General features: G+C 47.4%; 1 protein-coding gene across 1 annotated transcript in view; it reads right to left on the bottom strand.

Moving 5' to 3' along the window:
- Window positions 1-14,592, bottom strand: part of Il21r (interleukin 21 receptor) — a 33,928-nt gene extending 19,336 nt beyond the window's left edge. Inside the window, exon 1 of the mRNA XM_038340294.2 lies at window positions 14,221-14,592. The gene's annotated coding sequence lies outside the window, so the exon portion shown is untranslated. The remainder of the gene's footprint in view (window positions 1-14,220) is intronic.
- Window positions 14,593-22,786: the final 8,194 nt, after the last annotated feature.

The raw sequence follows: 22,786 nt of genomic DNA, 5'->3' as shown, positions 1-22,786 counted from the left end.
TGTTAGATGTTTCTTCGCAGTAGTTAGATAATCAATGAACCCGGTAGTTAATAAAGGAAAAAAAGAAACTAAGCCAGAAGTAATAATAGAGCTACTGGGTAAAGATTTTTCTACACTTGCAAAAGACATTTAGCTACCAATTCAAAAAGTTCTACAAATCTCAAAGAAGATAAATTCAAAGAAAACCTCATCTGGGGACATCACAGAAATGCCTCCTTCCTTCCTTCCTTTCTCCTTTTCCATTTTCTCTTTTCACACAGAGTCTCATGTAGCCCAGGTTGGCATCAAGATCCTGTAGCTATGTAACTGGGGATGACTTTAAGCTTTTGATTTCCTGTTTCCACCCCCCAAATGCTATTATTACAGGTGTGCACCATCACACTGGTTTATACCGGGCTGGGGATCAAACCCAGTGGTTCATGTATACTAAGCAAGCACCCTACCCACTGGGCTACATCTCTAGCCCTATAAAACTATATTTAAAATTAAAGACAAAATGGGCAGTGGTATGTATGCCTTTAATCTGGAGGCAGAGGCAGGCAGATCTCTGAGTTCAAGGCCAGTAAGGTCTACATAGAAAGTTCCAGGACAGCAAGGGCTACACAGAGAAACCCTGTCTCAAAAAACAAACAGTAATAATTATCATAATAATAAAGTTAAATTCAAGACAAAGATACACTGACAGTACTACAGAGAGAAAATCATTTACCTTCAAAGAGGACATAATATGACTGACAGCTGGCTTCCTCAGAAGTAACAGAAGTCAAGAAACAATAAAAAAAACCTTAAAGGCTGAAATTTTTAAATGTAAACATACAATTATATATATTATATACATGTATATTTATCTAGAAAAATTCATGTCTAGCAAAAAAATTCCTTTAAGGACTCTCAGATAAGCACTAAGCACAAACAAAGGAATGTAATAACAAGCAAAAGAATAGAAAACAGAGAGTTGAATTTTGAGAGATGGGAGGTCTTGGTATGTAGCCTAGGATAGCCCAGAACTCCTGGGCTCACATGATCCTTTTATATCAACTCCTGTGCAACTGGGACCACGGCACACACCACTATGCCTCTTTGAGATAAGAAGGATGTTCAAGAATAGAACATCTAACAAGAAGAAAAAAGGGAACAAAAGTAGATCGGACCCAAAAAACAAAAAGACAAAAATAACAAGATAGTTGTTTTTACAGACTTTACCCTAAAACATATCTGTACTTCTTAAATCAACTTGACCCTGGAATGTAACCCAACCATGACATCAATAAGTGAGGTTAAAAGGAAGTAAAATTTCACAAGTAAAACACAAAAATCCTAAACAAAATGCTAACATTCAGATATAATGATACAAAAGTAGCTAATACTTTTTTATGTCATTTATATCCATATGGACGGTATGTTTGACCATCTATTTCATTCCATTTACAAAAGAAAGTAAAATTTTATCTGACTATTCAGTAGGTTCAGAAAACATATTTAATGAATTGAGATATCCATTCATGGTTTTGAAAACTTGTCAAAAGTCAGGTGGTAGTGGCGCATGCCTTTAATCCCAGCACTTGGGAGGCAGAGGCAGGCGGATCTCTGTGAGTTCAAGGCCAGCCTGGTCTACAGAGTAAGTTTTAGGACAGGCTCCAAAGCTATAGAGAAACCTTAACTCTGATAAGGATACACACAGAGACAGTATGTAGTGTCCTTAATGGCCAAATTAATATTATACATACATATATAGTTTTTGTTAAGTCAAAATCTTTCTCTGTTTTGAAGATGGCCACAAGCTCCTTATTCTCCTGCCTCAGCATTTTGAATGCTGAAATTACAGAGCTGTACCAACATGCCCACATCAAATATTAAACATGTTTCTCCTAAGGATAGGTAAAAGACCCACGAGTATCTATTATGATAATGATTCTATCCAACACAGCAAGGCAGCAACAACAAAAATCTCATGAAGATCAAAACACTAAGTGCCTGCCAGGCGGTGGTGGCGCACGCCTTTAATCCCAGCACTCAGGAGGCAGAGGCACGTAGATCTCTATGAGTTTGAGGCCAGCCTGGTCTACAAGAGTGAGTTCCAGGACAGCCAGGATTCTGAGTACCTAGAAAAGTCTGAAACATGCCACAAACAAACAGCAGTCATTTCAACATAGTACAGGCACATATGAAAGTCCACAGTAAAACAAACCAACTCACTCTGAGATCAGAAACGGGAAGGACTCAGTCTTGCCACTTCTGTTCAGCTGGAAGTCTTAGCCACAGCAATTAAGAAGGAAAAAGAAATAAAGAGCACTTAAAAAGAAAGAGGAAAATTATCTCTGCTTGAAGATAACGTGACCTTATATGTAGAAAATACTAATGAGCCCACACTGAAAAAGTTACATTGAATATAGGAGTCCAGCAAGGTTAAAGAATACAAAACCAAGACATAAATACTAGTTGCATTTTTTTCTATACACAAACAATAATCAAAAGGGAAATTAAGGGGCTGGAGAGATGGCTCAGTGGCTAAGGGCATTTGACATGTTCCCAGAGCACCTTGCATTCCCAGCACCCACATCAGGTGGCTCACAGCCACCTGTACCTAAAGCTCTAGGGATCCAATGCCTCTGGCCTCCTCAGGCCCCTGCACGCATGCAGACACAGGCCTATACACAATTAAAACAATGAAATTAAAGAAATTAATCAAACCTATTTATAATAGCATCAAAAATAATAAAATACTTTACTTGGAGAACTGTAACACATCATTTTTAAAATATTTATTATGTATACAGTGTTCTGTCTGCATTTCTGCCTGCAGGTCAGAAGAGGGCACCAGATCTCATGACAGATGGTTGTGAGCCACCATGTGGTTGCTGGGAATTGAACTCAGGACATCTGGAAGAAGTCAGTGCTCTTAACTGCTGAACCATCTCTCCAGCCAAATAACACATTATTGAAAGAAATTTAAAAAAGACACTGCAGAAGGGGGGGGGGAAGAATGCTCTTGTACACTGTAAAGATTTGTCACTCATACTGGTTTAATAAAATGCTGATTGGCCAGTAGCCAAGCAGGAAGTATAGGTGGGGCAACCAGACTAGGAGAGTTCTGGGAAGAAGAAAGGCAGAGATGCAATCACCAACCAGATGCAGAGGAAGCAAGATAAGAATGCTGCACTAAGGAAAGGTACCAAGCCACATGGCTAAACATAGATAAGAGTTATGGGTTAATTTAAGCTGTAAGTGCTAGTTAATAGTAAGCCTGAGCTAATAGGCCAAACAGTTTATAATTAATATGTGCCTCTGTGTGTTTCTTTGGGACTGAATGACTGTGGAACCAGGTGGGACTATGTTTACAAGACCAAAATAAATAAAAAGATATCACTTCATGGAATGAAAGGCAATATTGTTAAGATGTCAATATTGCTGAGAGTAACTACAAAGTTAAATAATTTCTACCAAAACACTAATAGTGCTTTTTTTAGAAATAGAAAAACCCATCATAGAATTTATATGGAATCATGAAGGATCTTGAGTAGCCAAAATCAATCTAGAGATGGAAAAGCAAAGTTGGAGGCTTTCTAGGTTTAAAAACATATTTTACAATTACAGTGATCAATGGACTAAAGAGATCGCTCAGAGGTTATGAGTACTGACTGCTTTTCCACGGGACCTGGGTTCGGTTCCCAGCACCCACATGACGTCTCACAACCATCTGTAACTCTAGTCACATGGGAGACTATGCCCCCTTCTGGACTCCATGGACACTGTAGTCACATGCACCTACATACATGCAGGCAAAACACCCATACACGTAAAATAAAAATAAATAAATCTTTAAAAAAATTTTAAGCCACAGTTATAATTGGTACTGGGTTAAATACAGACAGAGTACAACGGCAAAGAATAGCAAGCCCCTAAACAAGCCTACATGCGATGATCAAACACGTTTTCTACAAGGTCACCAGAACCACAAGGGTGAAAGCACAGGGCTTCAAGAAACAGTGCCTATGCATGTAATCCCAGCATCTGGAAGTAGAGACAGGGCCTCAGGAGTTGCTAGTCATCCTAGGCTGCACGTAGGAAGTCTGAGGCCAGCCTGGAACAAACATGAAAATACAAGGAATGGCGGGGAAGAGGCTCATCGGGAGGAGTCAGTGAAGTTGATCTCCTGTCTTACCACATGCAGGAATGAACACAAGATGGTTGGAAGCCAAAACTACAAATGCCCCTGGATAAAACCCAGCCACCAGAGCAAACACAAACTTAAAGCAGCTAGAGAGGGATGCTCCCTCAAACCAAATGTCAGGCAAGGCCTTAGGACCCAGAAGATACAAAAAACCACTGCAACTCAGTAAGAGCCCCATGTTAAAATGCATGAGGGCCATTTCTCCAGAGGGGCTCCCAATGGCCAACAAGCATACGGAGAACATCTCAATATCACTATGGGGCAATGAACATCAAAGTCCAATAAGGCATATCTTGCACCAGACACCGTGACCACTCTCTCAAAATAAAATAAATAAATAAAAATATGGGTGAAGGTGTGCAGGAATCACAATTCTTCTGCATGTTTGGTAGGGTTGTACAATGATGAAAAAATTAATTAAAACTAGAAGTAGCAAGTATGTATTCAAAGTAATTTAAAGTGGCATTTCAATCATGTGTTTTCACACTCCTGTTTACTGCCCCAATATTTACAATAAATGACATGCGTAAGCAATCTTAGTCCATCCACAAACAAAATATGCTCTGAGCATACGATGGAATGGACTCAGCCTCTAAAAGGGAAGGGACTGCTGTCATGTGTTGCAATCTGGGCGAAACTAAGAAGTGAAATAAACCAGTCACAGAAAGACAAATGCTGCCACCCCATCTCAGAAACAGTGAGCAAACGGAAAGGAGAGAAGGGACACTGTTGTTTGAAAGATCTAGAACTTTCTCTCAAGCAAGAGGGAGGAGGGCTAGCACTCTGCCACTTGGCACTGTCAAGTCTAGAACAGCATTGTGCTCTCCACTCTAACATGGTGACAGTAAAGGGGCGGTAGGCAGCTCATACAGTAATGTGCCCGCTGTCCACGTCTGGGGACTTGATTTGCATGCCCACACCCATGTGAAAGCTGGGTGAGCATATGAGTAATACCACGCTGGGGGTGCTGAGACAGGATCCCTGGAGTCCACAGACCAGCCAGTCTAGCTGATCAGGACTTCCACGTTCAGTGTCTAAAAATGGAAGGTGAGAGCCAGTGAAAAAGATACCAAGAGTGACCTCTGGCCTCCATAAGTGCTCAAGTGTATGTGTACACACATGCACACATACGCATGCACACGCATATGCACGTGCACATGAGTACGCACACATATGCATACTGAACCCAAGTCTAGGACACTGCTCGGCATCACACCTTGCTGTATGAGATTGCCAAAGGCAGAAACCAAAAACATCACGAAAGGCAAGCTAGGCAGACTCACTCCTGTAACCCAGCCTTGAGGAGTCTAAGGCAGTATTTCAGGTCAGTCTGAAGGGTTACAGAATGAGATAACATCGAGAGAGAGAGAGAGAGAGAGAGAGAGAGAGAGAGAGAGAGAGAGAGAGAGAGAGAGAGAGAGAGGAGGAGGGGGGATTAGATATCTTTTGGGAGGAACTGCTATGCTTTGTTCGTTTGATGAGAGAAGTAGGAGAACGGAGAAGAGAGAGAGAGAGAGGAGAGGAGACCCTCCTGGCATACATTCCCAGTTCTCAGGTCAGCCTGAAACCACAATGAGACTCCATTTACTATTTGAAGGAGAAAAAGAAAAGATAGATGGGAGAGGGAAGGAGAAGGAGGGAGGAGGAGGAGGGAGGATGGAAGAGAGAGGTTTGATCCAGTGGTCAGTGAAGCGGTAAGCTATGTTTACAGCCGGCTATTTCTTCCTTTAGCCTGAGAAATGCGGTAACTGGGTGATGAAATGTACACAGTCTATTCTCTCTCTCTCTCTCTCCCTCTCTTTTTCTCTTTCTTTCTTTCTTTCTTTCTTTCTTTTTGTCACTGGTTTGGTTTTTTTTTTTCCAGACAGGGTTTCTCTGAGTAGCCCTGGCTGTCCTGGAATTTGCGTTGTAGACCAAACAGGGTCCACACTCACAGAGATCTGTTTGCCTCTGCCTTCTGAGTGCTGGAATTAAAGGTATATGCTGCCACCACTATCTGGGTAAACATCTATTTTCATATACAAAGATCAAATGTGAAATTTTAAAATTACATCATTTCAGGCCAGTGGGATGGCTCAAAGGGTGTTTGCTGCCAAGCCAGACAATCTGAATTTGATGCCAGAGATCCTGGGATGTTTTTGTCTGGGATTTTTGGTGGTTGCTTTTGTCAACTCAACACTAGTTTTATCTGGCTAGAATCTCAATTAGTCCAATTAAGAAAATGCCTCCATTCGGATTGCCTGTAGGCAAGTCTGTAGGGCATTTTCTTGACAGATGGTTGATGTGGGCAGGCCCAGGCCACAGGGAGGCCTCACTTCTGGGCAGCTGGTCCTGGGTGGTATGAGGAAACAGACTGAACAGTCCAGGAGGATCAAGCCAGTAAGCAGTAGTCTTTCATGGCTTCTGATGAGCTCTTGCTCTGGCTTCCTTCAGTTTGGGAGTGGGGCCTGAGATGCAGAAGCTGAAATAAAACCTTTCCTCCCCAAGTTGCTTTTGGCCATGACGTTTTATCCCAGCAATAGAAACTCCACATAAGGTAGAGACTGGTACCCGGTCACAGGGTGCTGCTGTGATGGGACCTGACTGTATTTTGCGGGGAGGATTGTGGAAAGACTTTGGAGCTTTGGGCTGGAAAGATCAATGAGTACCCAGAACTAAGGAGCCATGGGAACGTAGAAGATAATTCTGAGAGCAGTAGACACGGGAGGCCTGTGAGAGACCTGGCTGAGGCCTTTTGATAGTATGAATTAAGAATCTGTGGTTCTGGTCCACTGGGGCTGAAAAACTGGCTGTGACTAAGAAGATACCAGCATCACTGAGGGAAATCTTCTAGATGCTTCCTCAGAGTCAGCACACAAAGCTGTGCTCCAGAGGCCCCCAAGGCAGAACCTCAGGCTGGCAGCAGAACTTGGTAATGTGTACGAGTGCTCCAAATAATACTGGCTTTGAAGGCTTGAAGGGGTCACGGAGAAAAGTTGAGGTTTGGCACCCTGTGGTAGGATCAGAGCCCCCGAGGAGAGCTCAGAAGCGACTCTCAGTGCAGCCCAGTTGCCGTGGAGACCCCAGCGTTTTAGAGATGACAGGACCAGGTGATGACTGCCAAGGACAGCAGCAGCTGATAGGTGGAGAAAGCCAGTAAGCAGCATCCCTCCACGGCTTCTGCTTCGGTTCCTGCTTCCAGGTTCCTGCCTTGAGTTCCTGCCCTTGATTTCCCTGGATGTCGAACTACAGGCTGTAAGATGAAATAAACCCTTCCCCCAACAGTCACCTTTGTCTCTTCACAGCTAGAACCCCTAACTAAGACAGACCCACAAGGCAGGAGAGAACTGTCTCTCTGTTGCCCCCTGTCTTCCGCATGCATGCCGTGCCACACCCCCTCAAGCAAATAAGTAAAATGGTGTAGCTTAACGTTAACAACAAAGAGACAGCCAGTCAAGAATGGCTCAAACAATGTCAGACTCGCTAAGATGAATGAGAGGAGTGAGAAATGAGGGGCTGGACAGACTGTGCTCATGGACAGAGAGGTTTCAAGGAAGTCTCAGCATACATACAATCTCTAGCAGGGCTTCCCCGGGGAAGCTGATAAGATTATTCCAACATTAGCGGAGTCATTTAAAGGAAGTCGAAGTTTATGGAGAGGTGAATATACAGAGTCACTGCCAAGAAACCAAACTGCCCAATGGGAAAGAAGGAGGGCCGCAAATGAACTGGCTTGTAGCCGCTGGACTGCCGACAAAATCACCACTACATTTGGCTGGAGGAGGCCTGGCATTTAAAATAATGGGAAGTTTTAGGTTAGCTTGAGCTACATGGAGAGACTGCCGTCTCAAAACAACAGCAAAGCCAGGCTCATGTTTTTAATCCCAGTACCAGGGAGGCAGAAGCAGGAGAGTCTCTGTGAATCTGAGGTCAGCCTGGTCTATGTAGCAAGCTCCAGGGCAGCCATACACAAAGAGGTTCTGTCTCAAAACAACAAACACATAAAAGCAATCAAAGCAACAACAAAGATGGCATATTAGTTGAATAATCATGCAGATAAAAACAACCCTTGACCCCTATTTCACACGGTACATAAAAGTCAATTCTTGGGGCTGGGCCATATCTCAAGAGTCGAGTACTCTACAGGCGTGCACAAGGCCCTAGCTTCAATCACCCAGTACTGTCAGGAAATAAAAGTCAGTTCCAGACATGCTGTAGGCTGAATGTGAAAGTGAAATAATAAATGACCCAGAAGAAAGTGGAATGATGCTCTGTTGTGGAATATTAGCTTAAGATGTGTTACTTTTGTTCTGCTGTGGAACATTTGTTTAATCATGCAAAGATGTGTTGCATTCTTTTATGTTGCATTTGTTTAACTCTGTGAAGCTGTGTTACTTTGCCTGTCTAAAACACCTCACTGTCTAATAAAGAGCTGAACGGCCAATAATTAGACAGGAGAGGGATAGGTAGGGCTTCCAGGCAGAGAGAATAAATAGGAGGAGAAATCTAGGCCCAAAAAAAGAGAGAGTGGCCAGAAAAGGAGGAGAGAAAGGTGCTAGGGGGTCAACCCCCCAGGCACGCATCTAGCCATGGAGTAAGAAGGGAAGAAAGATGTATAAAATAAAGAAAGGTTAAAAACCCAGAGGCAAATGTAGTTAAAGAGAAACGGGATAATTTAAGTTAGAAAAGCTGACTAGAAACAAGGCAAGCTTAGGCCGGGCATTCATAAGTAAGACGCCGTCTCTGTGTATTTATTTGGGAGTTGGGTAGCAGTGTCCCAAAGAATAAAATCACCAACTACAATGTTCTAATGGCCTTGGTGCTAGTCCCACTACCTAAACACACTTCTAGCTCAGGAATAAAGAGAAAAGAAGAGTGATAAACTGGATTTCCTGAACATTAAGAAAGGCTGTTCACCTAGTGGGGCGATGCAGTGGCTCGTTGAGCCAAGTGCCTGCTGAATGAGTACGAGGACCCAACCTCAGATCCCCAGCACCCATTCAAGAGTCAGGGACGGCTCCATGTTTCTGCAGCCTCAGTGTTGGGAGGCAGAGACAGGTGGAGCCATAAAGCTCGCTGACAGCCAGCCTAGTCGAAATGGTGAGTGCCAGGTTCAGTGAGAGACCCCGTCTCAACCAAAAGGTGGGCAGCGATGGAGAAGGGAACTCAGCAATGACCTCTGGCCTCCACGCGTGCGTGCACTGCTCAGTTTACCTGATACGTAAAACAGAAAAGAATTCTGAGCGCTCAGGAAAGAGCCCGCAGTCAGTCCTTGTCATGGTTTCTCTGCATCCTTAGAGTGGAGGTTTGAATTGATGGGACTGCCTTGGAAAGTGTGTCCTTGCCACGTGGGTCCCAGCGCCTCCACTTCAAGGTTCTGTGCCAAGAAGCAAAGTCCCCATGTGACCTAACCAGACCTGTGCATTCGTGACATGCATCCCATCTCCCCTGAACTGGAAGACCCTGAGTTCTTGGTTTCCCTGCCCTGTTCCCACTAACGATCAAGGAATGGGATCTACTTGATCAATTTCAGGCTGTGATCAGCTCATGATAAACAATGTGGGAGCAACAGGGTTGAAAGTGAAAGGTGAAAATATTCTGAAAGTAAAATGTCCCATCCCTACCCTGACAGAAGAGCCATGGGGCAGGCGCAGAGGGACTCCCCAGAAGAGCCATGCACAAGAGCCAGCAGGTCACCAGAAGGAGAAGTGTGTCTGTTTAGGGACTTCCCAAGGGGGAACCAGAGGGAGGGCCTCTGGCTCCTCCAGGCACGGACCTGTCTGCTGCTCTTCTCTGGCCCCGGTCTCTGGCTATGTCCTCCAACCCATCCTTCCTCCGCATCATTCCACAATCTCACCTAGACCTGCAGAGAAAAGCCTAGCATGTAAACACACACACACACACACACACACACACACCACCCTTTCATGGCTTGCTCTGGGCTCCCCAAGCACACCAGACTGCCAGGATCTCACTCATTAGTTGCCTTCGCCTGGCTTTCAACCTTCACACCTGGAACTTTCAGTCATTGGAACTTTCTGTGTTCCCTGACTGTCGGCCTCCTACTGGGTCTTCAAAGCTAAGTTCAAATGTCATGGCTGTCTTCTTTGATCTCTCCAAAGAGAGTGAGTCACCTCTTCCTCTGGGTTCTGTCTCCTCCCCCCCCCCCCCCCCGCCCCGACACACACACCGTTTCCATTCATCTTCTAAGCAACAACCCGGCAGAAACCACATGGGCTTGGTTCCTGCCTAGCCCCCTGTGGCTAAGCCCTGCCTCGCACCCAGCAGGTGCACACACAGGTTGCACAGATGGCTAAATGACAGGAGTCCCTTTCTTTGGTGACAAACCATGCAGCCTGTGTACTCTGGTGTTCAATTGACTCTCTTGGGTTCCTGTTTCTTAACTTCAGCAAGCTGAGACACTGAAAGCCTCCGCATTTCTGTAGGATAAGAACATCAGTGCTCCAGTATCCCCTATCTTAGGACCTTTGCACATGTGATTGCTCTGCTAAAACTCTCTCCCCCTACAGATTTCAACTCAGGGTCACCCCCTAGAGAGACTCCTTCCTTGCAGGTGGGTCCACTCTGGTCCTCTTCATAGCTGTCATAATATCAGGACAGTGACTGCTTCTGTCTTGTCTTTAAGACCCATCATTGTCTGGACACATCAGGTCCCAGAGGTTGACAAATCACCAGCTTTCTTCACCACAACATCCCCCGTGGGCAGAATGGGGTGCAGAACGCATTGATAATGAGTGAACGGATGAATGGGGGCCACGCAATGGAACAGCCACTGAGCAGTTCCCGGAGACCCGGTTTTCCCATCAGCTTTGTCATTATCCCCAAGAGGTACCCCCCACACCACCCCCCCCCCGTCACACGCACACGCCCTGGGCAGCAGTCCCAGCTCCTAGAGTCGGATAGAGAAGACTGTCCTCAGATTAGACACGACCGAGGATATTCAGAGATGGCACACCACAGGCTCCGTTCAGCAGAGTTTCCAGGTGGATGAATGAGACTAGCAGGCCTGGACCAGATGAGAACCCTGACTCTCGTGGGTCTTCAGCCACCTTTTTTGGCTTTGTCTGAGCTCAACTCTGTACATCTGTAGACCAGGCTCAGCGGTCGTGCTTCAAGCAGGAAGCAAGGAAGTAGGCAGCTGAGTTTACCGGTGCTTGTTTTCCCCAGCACGGTGGGTTGTGTTACAGCTGAGGAAATCAGGCTCATGGCTTGGTGGGTGGCAGCTGGCCATGAGGAAGGACCTGCCTCCCCCCAGTGGTAGTGTGGCTCCATGCGCCAGAACCTCCTCCAGCCTGCACAACCTGAGCAAAATCGAGTATTCTTGCAGCCTTGCTCAGGTGTACAGCCTCTCCCTGAGGCTCACACACAGGGGCTGGTCTGAAGCATGACTGCTTGAAGCTCCATCAGTGAACTGGGCCGAGACAGCACTAGGTCCTCCATTCTCCGCAGCCCACCCTGGCTTGATGGAGGCCTGAGTCTTTAATATGCACAGGACAGAATTGGGAGGCTTCAGTCTTGGTCTTCACACCAAACTTACTTAGCAGATCAAGGAAGAAAGGCCCAGAGAGGCCCAGAGTCGTATCCGTGGCCACACAGCGAAGAAGGTTGAGGCATGAGGGGGAGCCAGGCTGTACATTTGCCCCTCCTCCTGGGACAGTTCTGTGTTTTGACCCTCCCTGGGGACCGCAGGGACAGTAGCAGGCTGAGGCCCTGGCACAGATGTCCTTCAGGGGCCCCGGCCAGGGAATGTTCTCAGGTTGTTTCAGAAGTTCCAAGTTTACTCAGCGCTTCTGTTTGAGTCGTCATGAAAAGTCCCTTCGTCCCGGGCCAGAGTGGTGGGGGAGGAGGGCGACACCTGCAAGCTGCGGGCTGTGGGTGGGGCCTCTCCCAGCTCCCCCCACTTCGTGTTTCTGGGGCCCTGGACCAGCATTTGAAGGAAAGGCGGCCAGGGTGAGAACACCTTCCTTGAAGGAGCCTTTGACCCACCTCCATGGGACAAAGCCCCTCCAAGTGGCTCCCTGGGTGGTCCTTGAAAACGACCTTAACTCCCTCAGTCTCGGGTTTCTCACTAGCAAGTGCTGAAGCACCATAGAGCCATGTGGTACAGTGGGTGGCACACACCTGTAATGCCAGCCCTCAGGAGGCTGAGATGGGGGAATCACAAATTTGAACCAGACTGGGTGGCATGGAGAAAGAACCTTCCTTCGTTGTTAGCAGCAACAAGGCAGATACCTAGTAGTTAAAGAAAACCAAATGCTATCTCCAGCTGGCCTTCTTCTGTCGAGGGCACTGACTGGCTATGGCTGCCCTCCTCCCTGCCAAGCACAGAGCCTGGCCTTGGGAGAAAGCACACCCCTCCTTCTCATGGCTGTCTGGTGCTGCTTGGCCGTGGGACAGAAAAGAAAGCCCTCCCCCAAGCACGCAGCCTGGCTGCCTCTCGTCCATTTTTCCACGCTGTTCTCCTTACTGACAGCTGCCTACCTTCCAGTGCCAGACACCCCTTATGGCGTCAACTCTCATCTCCCTCTCTCAGGCCAAAGAAGCCAGAAGTGGCCTCTAGAGATGGGCATGTTGGAAGCCTCGGACGAGGGACCAATCTCCCCTGTCTGTCAAGCAGGGGTTCTATCATTCTCTCTGTGAGGCCCAGTGAGGACCAGACCGCAGCTCTAGGGCAGGGCTATTGCAGAGAGCACCCCACTGTGGGGATCACACTCCGGGTGCCCTCTGAGGAATGACCTGAGGTGGTGTTCCGGGCCGTGAGTCTTCCCATGGGGTGTCATCCACCATACAGGCCGGGTTCCAATTTCTGCTCTGATTCTCCCCATCACTCTTAACCCAAGGATAGGTATGTCTCCAAGGAGCCCAGCATTGCCATCTACACACTGGACTTTGTGGGACCACTGGCCTCACTTGGACTCTGAGGATTCTGGGAAGTCCTTAAGTGCCTACAACTCTGTAGAGAGGGATGTTCTAGCCTTTCCTGCTCTCTCTGTATCTCCTAGCATCTAGTCCTTCTCCTCCACAGGTCAAGGTGCCTGGGAGTGGGAATGTCTGAATGCATAGTCTCGACACTGACATCCTGGAGTTCTCTTAAACAGCCTCACAGAGATAGAGCCACTTTGCTCCCCAGTTCACAGGTGCACCAAAGAAGGACCCAGAAGGCTGGAAGAAGCAGCGAGACTTGCCCAGGTTCTCCAGCGAGACTTAGAAAGGCTGACATGTGCTCTCACACCCAGGCTGCCTCAGGGAGCATAGGTATTCTCTGAGGAGCTGCCTGTGACACTCTCATGCTTCTGTGACCTGCTGTGGTCCCTTTGGCAAGTCCTAAGTACAGACATTAGCTCCCATGGCTTCTCCACTCAACCCTTCTGCCTTCTCCTTCTCCATCCTTCCAGGCTAGGTCTCCAACAACCTCCAGACTCACCCTCTCCTCCCCATGTAAGAGGTGTTGTCTCTTACCATGTGACCCATGCCCTGGATTTGGATGGCAGCCTCTGGTTGGACTGCCTACCTTGCCATATCCTGGCGAGTCCCATGAGGAAAGTCATACTTCCCCTGTGGAGCCAGGTCTCCTCATCTGTGAAGTAGGCAGCCCACCCGCCTGGAAGGGTTGGATGGAGTTTAAGTAATAAACCACAGTGGCTAGTCATCTCTGATGCCCTCCCCACAAAACAGCCCCCATGGAAGCTTCCCAGTGCTCCTGCCTACGACCCATTGTCGGGCAGACTAGCAGCCAGCCAGACCTCACTTTCTTCTCCCCACCACTCTTGCAGGCAGTTTGCTCAGGCAAGAGATCGTGTTAGCCATGCCCCTGCTTCCACAACCCTCCAACAACGCGCAAGCGCACACACTAAAGCCCACAGATATTCTAAGCCGGCTGAACAAGGGACCCCAGCCTTGCGTCTACCAAGCCTAATTGCATATAACCTTCTCTGCCTCTGTATCCCAGGTGTGACACAGGCACAGGACAGCTCAGAGTCCCACCACAGTGCGACACAAAAGCCTGAGGACTGTCGGCTCAGGGAGAAACAGGGCTAGCGTCTACTTACCTGCTTCTTCAAGGTCCTCCTCAGAAAGCCATTCCTCAGGCTGGGGTAACCAGGTGGCCTCCTGGGGGTGGGAGTCACAGAGGGACTCAGACTGATGGTGGTTGGTGTGGGTTTAAGAAGGTGGGCAGGGGTCCAGTCCGGTGCAAGTCCAGAATCTAAAGGAGTCACCACTGAGACAGTCCTGGGGCTGAAGGCTAGCTGGGCATTTAGGGCTTACATAGAGGGAGTCAGCAGAGCTGGGGCAGCCAGAGACAGGGCACAGCTGGGGCTGGGGCCAGTTGGCCGCCCCAGGGATGGACAGACCTGCAGTCAGACAGGCAAGCAGCTGTCAGGCACACACAGGAGAAGTGGGCAGACAGCTGCGCTCGCCTGATGCACAGAGCCACCAGCAGAGGCTGTGGTGTCTGTCTGAGGCCAGGCAAGGGGTGGGGATCAGGAGGATGTGGTAAGCAGTGCCCGCCCAGCCCAGCCAGGTCCTCCAGAAGGGGCGAGAAAACCAAGACGCCTTCAAGCAGGCGCCCACGGCTTCCCAAAGGTTACCCTTCAGCAAGACATTTGGGGCCTACGGGGTGACATCTCGCAGGCAGATGACGCCATCCTGCAGACCTCACAGTCTTGTCCCATGAGACAGGCAGTGAAGTGGGACTCCCCACTTCTCACGGATGTAGAAACCGATTGCAGGTGTGAAAAGGCCCTCGGGATCCACGTTGAGCCCCTCAGCTCAGACAGCAGAGACGGAAGGTGGACACCCACTCGTGACCTTTCTCCTGCAGGTGGATAAGTGGTCCATGTTTTTTTCTGTCCCTTGCCTGCCCCCTCAGCATGACCCAGACTTTCTACATTAAGCACTACTCTCCTGCCTCATCACTGAAGGAAAGAGGACTCTCCCTGCTGCCCTGAAGGAGAGAGACCTGAGAGTCTTGTTGTGCCCAGTTGTCAAGTGTGGATACCCAGCCAGGAGGACAGGGCAGCCACACAGAGCCGGGAATTCAAGAAAGATATAGAAAAAAAAATCTTTTTAATTTTCTTTCTTTTTTCTTTTTTCTTTTTCTTTTCTTTTTTTTCTTTCTTTCTTTTTTTTATTTTTTGATACAGGGTTTCTCTGTAACTTTGGAGCCTGTTCTGGAACTAGCTCTTGTAGACCAGGCTGGCCTCGAACTCACAGAGATCCACCTGCCTCTGCCTCCTGAGTGTTGGGATTAAAGGCATGCGCCACCACCACCTGGCTTTAATTTTCTTTTCTTTTTCAGGAGAAAGGACTTTATTATTGGAAGTTCAAGTCGATTCAAGGTAGTGGGATTTCCATACATTTTTCTGACCCTGCTAAGGTACCATTCCTGTGAAACCACAGACAACCTCCCGCCTTAGCCTCTTCCCTTTCCAGTCCAAGGGTGTCTCCCCTAACTTTACAGCAGCTTTTAGGATCCCCTGAGACTTGCCTTTAAATCCTCTCATCTCTTCAGAACTCACAGCTGGTTTATAAGACATCTGTCCTGGGCAGACTGATACTCTGGTCCTCACTCAGTGCCCACACTTGTACCCAGCTGGCCAGTGCTTAGTCAGCCTTTGAACCCAGTGCCCTGCCTATGGTCACTCTCAAGGCAGCTCCTAAGTTCTCACCCACCGGCAGCATCGATCCCCTCAAGATACTCACACACACGTGAGAAACAAGATATGTCTATGTTTCAAAACAGTTTAAGCATAACATGCATTACAAGCACTCATCCATGTCCAGCAAGGAGAGGGCCATGCCCGGGAGTTCTGTCAATCATCAGATCTCTCACTTTCTGTGTCTGGAGACGGCATGTCTTCAGTGCCTTTCCTCTCCTGAGCCCCCAGTCTCCAGCAAGGGCTATGTATCTCCCAGCTGGGGACCCACAGGAGAGACCTTCCCTTTGTGGGCCTCAGAGTCCTCACCCCTGAGAGAAAGCACCGGTGAGCTCCTGGCAACTGATAAAGCGTGGAGACTCTGATCTCACCATTCCTTGAGGTACAACAAAGCTGGCATGTGGCTAGCAGCCTTCTCTGACGGGTGGAAAAGAAATCCCTCAGACTGTTTTCTTGTCTCCAAGCAAATGGGAAGTCCAGGAGAAGAGGGGCAATGAGTAAACATTTGGGAATTCAGAAGACAGAAGTCAGGCAGCTCCAACCTAGCAGATCCACAGAGGGAGAGCCAAACAGAGCAACCAGCTCCTCCCAGACCTTGGTCAACAGGCCTGCTCCCATTTCACAGATGTAGAGATTGTGGCTTAGAAATGGCTTTTAATTTGTTTGTTTGTTTGTTTACTTTTGGGGGAACCTGCTCCCAAATAACCACACGAAGACTTATTCTTACTTATGAATGCCCAGCCTTAGCTTGGTGTATTTCTTGTCAACTTTTCTTAACTTAATTATCCTGTCTATGATTTGCCTCTGGGCTTTTATTGTTCTCTGTTCTATATACCTTTCTTTATTTCTTACTCTGTGGTTGGCCGTGTTGCTGGGTGGCTGGCTGACCCCTGCTGTCCTCTTTCCTCCTCTCGCTTTCTCCTTGTTATTCTCTCTGCCTGCCAGCCCTGCCCATCCCTTCTTCTGCCTAGCTATTGGTCGTTCAGCTCTTTATTAAACCAATCAGGTGTTTTAGACAGGCAAAGTAACACAGCTTCACAGAGTTAAATAAATACAACATAAAAAATGCAACACATCTTTGCATCATTAAACAAATGATCCACAGCATAAAGGAATGCATCACACCTTTAACTAATATTCCACAACACAGGAAAGGAAACCAGCCCCCCCCCCTCCAGCCTATGAGGCATTGGAGCTGGTATTTGAACCTAGTTCATTGGAGCCTAAAAGAAGTGCATACAGATAGGGGTTTGCAAGGAGGGGTGGGGACTACTTTGAGCTGCCTCCATGGCCCTGATTGGCCCAGACACACCACCACCTTCACACTGGCCAGTGTCTGTGGAAGGACAGGCAGCAACCCGCATGACTGACAGGTTAAGAAAGAGCATTCCACTTTTTGTGTCTGTCTTGAGCTTTCCTTTCCACAGCTGTGTTCGAGGATCTTCCTACAGGGTCCCTCATGGTTGGTGTCAGTTCTAGGCTTCCCTGAGACTAGGACCTCATATCTGGAGAGAGAGTTTCTGGAGAAACTAGCCTTTCTTTTTCCTTTCTCTGATTTTCTTTCTTTTTCTCCTTTCTTGATCTTCACAGTGACTCTTCCAAGGTCTTAGCCCGGAGTTTGAGCAAACTCACAAGCAGGATAGCAGAGGAGTTACTTAGTATCTGCAGAGTCCCTGCTGTCAGCGAGCTGAACTATGCAGCTGCGCATTGTCAGGGACGCGCTCCCCACCCCCATATGGGCGGATGAACCCTGAAAGTGGCCTTGCCCTCTGAATTTTCTCTTTCCTCGTGTTAAGGAAGTCAAGGAACTTGCCCAAGGTCACAACCCAGGGAGTGGAGAACTCTACACCCACCCTCCATCCAACTCACTGAACTACTTCTGAGCGTGGGTGGGCAGGAGGCAGTCAGCTCCACCCTCTCTCCACCACCTGCCCACTCATTCCCCGCCTCTGTCAACTCAGCCAGACCACGCCTTCCCTCCCTCCTTCTTTATCAACTGGGCCCTTGGGTATGTCCTTAGGAAATTCCACAAAAAGATGTACCAATAACAGCCCTCATGGAGCCCCTTTCTAGTAGAGCAGACAGCAGACAGACAGACGGACGGACATCCTGAGGGCATCATGTAAGGCAGGATGTACAAGTACAGAGGCGGTAGGATGGGAAAGAATACAGAGAGCGGAGGATCAGAGCCACATAGGACTCACCTCTGGGCTCCTTGTCGGTGCAGCTGGGAAGAAGGCAGATTTGGTTCGGATGGAAATGAGAATTCCTGTCAAGTTTGCAGAGAAGCAGCTCTATTCGGTGTACATCTGTGAAAGAGTGCTCCAGTGTAACTATCTCAGTGCTCAGGATGCTGATGCAGGAGGACAGCAGGTTCAAGACCAGCCTGGCTACACACTAAGATACTGACTTAAGGCAGGGGAGCAGAGCTGCAGACGTGATGTGGTTGGGTGGGGGGATACAGCCGAGGCTGCTTAGTCCTCAGATACTTAAGTGGATGGTCGCGAGCTGGTCGTGTCCAGCTGGGCGAATGAGCAATGGCCCCTGAAGTAGAATTGTGTTCAGGGGAAGGTCCCTCTTGCTCTGTTAAAAGTCATCAAAGTGTAGCTGTTAGCCCTGGAGAGATCTCTGAGGCTCTCACACACCTTCCCAGCACTCCAAATAGCAGAGCTGGCCAAGGCGAGAAAGTGGTCACTCTGCTCCTCTGCCCAGGGATCTTCTGAGAAGAAATAACAGGATAAGCCTTCTCTAACCCACTTCCTCTTTTTAATTTTTTTAAAAATCACTTCTTGGAGGGGAGATTTGCTTAACATATATTTTGGGCACTGTAGCTGTACAATTCAATGATTTTTTTTTAAGTCAACTTGGTGATTTGGACACCCATGACTGCGGCGAAGTTGGTGGAACATTCCATCCCCTAAACAGAGCCCTCCTGTGAGATGCCAGCCCATCTGCACACCCAAATGTACCTGATATGTTTGCAGGTGTCTCCGCTTTACATCTTTTCTGGGAAGGTCACATAAATTGGCAATAATGTATCTTTTGTAAATAGCCTCTTTCACTCAGAGTAGACTTTGACTTGGCCATGTGGTGGCATAAATGGCAGTCATCTTCCTTGTTGAGTAACATCCGGTGGCGTGGAAGGACTGTCCCAGCTGTGCTTCCATGCACTGATGAGCATTTGTATGGATAGTGGCCTTTTTCTTTCTTGCTTGCTTTTGGGTGATACTAGCCTTTGAGTAAACAAGAATCCTCAGGCCTCCTGTGGGTATACCTGGGGTTAAACTGCTGAGCTATATAACAATTCTGTTTACTTTAAAGAGCTGGCTAGCTTTTGGTCTACAGCCGCTGCATTGTATCACTTACCGGCCAACAAGCTGGGAAGGCCACTCTCTCTGTACTTGCTGGTCCTGATTTTTTTCCTCTCTTTCCTTCTTTTCCTGTGTATGGATCGTGTGTGTATGCATGTATGAAGACCTTAAATCTCAACTCTTCTTCAATCACTCCACCTTATTCACCAAGGCAGGGTCTCAGTCAAGCCCATGGCTTGCCTCTATGGCTGGTTGGACATGCCAACTTGCTCTGGGACCTTCTGTCTCCTATGTCTAAGGCTGGAATTACAGATGGGCCCCCATGCCCACTGGGCATTTACATAAGTTCTAGGCAGCTGAACCCCAGGCCTCTTGCTTGCATGGCAACTATTTTAATGGCTGACCCATCTCCCCAGGCCCTGATCCTGAGGTTTTGAATGACAGCATTCCTAGGGAGGTGAGGTGATCTCTCACCCTGGGCTTGCTTCACATCAGCTTTTGAGGGTTTCCAGGGTCAAGGCCAAATATCCCACAGCCTCCTCCCTCACCTTTCTTTCCCCGGTGACCTGTCTTGGTGTTTGAAAATCAACTGTCTACAGGCATGAGTTACCCTTCTAGACAACCAACTGTCCCCAGATCTCTGCTGGTCTTTCCTGTCCTGGCAGCACTCGGTTAACACTGAAGACCTGTGGTAAGTTCTGAAATTGAGACTTTATGTTCTCCAACTTGGTTGTTTTCCTAGAGAAGGTTTCAGCCATTTCTACCCACTTGCAAACCCAGATTCTCCATTAAAAGTAAAAGCAGGCACTGAGATTTGACAGAGATTACCTTCAGCTCATAGATTGTGTCTAGAAATGCTGTCATTTTGGCAATACCTTTTATTTTGTGGGCACGGGGTGTCTTGCAGCTTACCTGCGTTTCCTTAAATTCTCTTCAGGGTGTTCTGCACTGTTCCCTGAACACACCTTGCATTGCCTTGGTTCTCTCTATTGCTAAGAATTCTACCTGTGAGGTAGCCTTCCTCGCTAGCATGGGCTCACACAGGCAGAAGCACGGTTGGTGCGTGCACACCACTGCTTCGCTAAGGCCATTCATCACATCTAGTGATTGCTCCATTGACTTTCGGACTTTATGTATTTAGGATCATGCCATCATTTACAAAGGCAGTCTCACCTTTGGGTTGCTTTTTACATTTCTTTTTCCGGCTGAATTGTCAGGTTAAAACATTTGGTGCAAGGTTGAACAGCAGTGGTAGAGTGGGCGACCTTACGGGAAAGTTTCAGGGTTTTGGGGCTTATGAGCGTGCTGTTGCCTGAGAGTCTTTGGCTCATGTCCTTTACCAAGCTGAGGGAAGTCCCTTTTGTTCCTAGTTTGCATTATAACAGATACCCACGTGGGGTTTTTTCCCCCCTTAGCCTCTCTCATGGACTGTGGAGGTTCACATTATGTTGAACCACCCTTGCATTCCTGAGGTAACTCTACTTGACAGACTTTTCATGGCTGACACATTCTTGATAGGACAATGGAAAAAGGGGGAAGATTTGGGAGGCTGAAGGTTGCAGGGGCTTCAGTCTGCTTGGTCTGTTACTTCTGGGCGATGGAGAGGTAGAGCTTCATGATGGCGGGGGTGTGGGAGAATAGGGCTGCTCACCTCACGTGAGCCAGGAAGCAGAGACAGATGAGGGAGTGGGCATATTTACTCCAAGCAGACTCCACTTCTTCCCAACAGTGCCATCAGGTCAGAGACCTCATCATCCAGCCGCTTCTCAAATCTAGTCAGCTTGCAACCCAAACTTGAACACACAGCCAAACCACGCGGTCATGAGTTAGACTCTGTTTACCTTGCTCCTCATTTTTCCCCCCAGCACCCTTGTTGTGTCTGTGCTCATAAGGACTGTTGCTCTAGTTTTGTTGTTGTTGGTGTTGTTTGTTTTTTATTTCCCCTCTGGTGTCCTTGTCTAGAGTTGGCACCATAGTGACTTAGGAATCATTTTCTCCTCTTCTATTTTGTGGAAGAGGATGAGAAGGAATAAAGCTAATTCCTCCAGTGCTTGGCAGAATTCTCCAGCAAAGGCTGGGCTTGTCTTTCCTAGGAGTTCTGTGGGTGACCAGTTCAAGTTCCTACTTTTTGTTTTGTTATGTCTATTAAGAGTTTTCTTTCTCTCTCTCTTTCTTTCTTTCTTTTTTTGAGTCGATTTTGATGATGGGTGATCACAAAATTCTGGCTTTTATGTGCATGAAGGCACCATCTCCCTTTCCATTTCTGATCTTATTTTAATTTTCTGTCTTTCTTGATTAGTCTAGCTAAAGGTTTGTTAAACTTTTCCAATTTCTGTTATAGAAATAACTTTTGGTTCTGCTGATCCTCTCTTCTGTTTTTTTAGTTTTTATTTATCTCCACCCTAACGTGTATTACTTAATCTCTTTAACAAGCATTGGGTTTCATTTTCTTTTCTAGTTCTTTAAGGAGTACAGTTAAGGGGCTGGAAAGATGATTCAGCAGTTATAAGTGTTTACTCCTCTCACAGAGAGGACCTGAGTTCAGTTCCCAGTGTCCATGCTAGAGAACAAGAAACCACCTATAATCTGGCTGCAGAGCAATCTGACAGCTCTGGCCTCTTCTGGCAGCTGCACATGTGTACATACATAATTAAAAATTAAAAAAAAATAAAGGCCAAGATTCTAGTGTTTGCGGCCCCCGACAGTCATGTAAAAGAGTATAGCTAGGCCCTCAGTCTAATGAATGTGTCTGCAGCTTCGACTCTCTTGGATTTCAATACATTCCCCGTAAGTTTCGGTGTGCCGGTGAGAACTCAATTTAAAAAGAAGAAAGATATATCTTGGCTCCAGGTTTCAGGATTTTCACAGTCCATGGTCGCTTTTGAACCTGTAGCAAGGGAACATGCTGTGATGGTGGTGTGTGAAGGGAGAAACCTGCTCATCTCAGTGTGGCCGAGAAGCTTGGAAGAGAGGCTGGAGTTGCCATAGTGCCCTCAAAAGTACACCTCCAGTCACCTAACTTCCTCGTGCTTTTTAAATCCATTCTGCCAATGTGTATCTTAAACACTCTCTATTCTGTTAAGTATGAAGCCATTACTAGCAGGGATTGCTCTGCATTTTGTTGTTTGCCTTTATCTGTCACTCGGTTCCCTCGGAATCTCTATCTTTAGGGTTTGATTGATTTTTCTCCTACTGTATCATTTGTATACTCTCCTCATTTAATGCCTGTTTCTTAAAATTATTTTTAATTATTACCAGTGGCTTTGCATTCAACACAGGGGATTTATAAAGATGGAATTTGGATGGTGAGGAAACCTACAGAGACAGCTGATCCAAGCTCATGGGAGCTCAGGGACTCTAGACTGACATCTAGAGAGCCTACATGGGACCAACCTAGGCTCTCCCAATGTGGGTGACAGTTGTGTAGCTTGGTCTGTTTGTGAGGCCCCTAGCAGTAGGGCCAGGATCTGTCCCTGGTACATGAGCTGGCTTTTTGGTACCCATTCCCTATGGTGGGATGCCGGGTCCTTACCAAAGGAGCCTGGGGGGTACCAGGGAAGGGCAGGCAGCCAATCAAAGTGCTTTAAGGAACAAGTGACTGCTCTAGGCCACTAGAATGGAATCCACTAGAATGGGGCTCCTGGGGA

This window comes from Arvicola amphibius, chromosome 1, assembly GCF_903992535.2.
Source record: "Arvicola amphibius chromosome 1, mArvAmp1.2, whole genome shotgun sequence".
Classification (NCBI taxonomy): Eukaryota; Metazoa; Chordata; class Mammalia; order Rodentia; family Cricetidae; genus Arvicola; species Arvicola amphibius.
The sequence above is the reverse complement of the archived record's forward strand: the minus strand, read 5'-3'. Positions and strand labels throughout refer to the sequence as shown.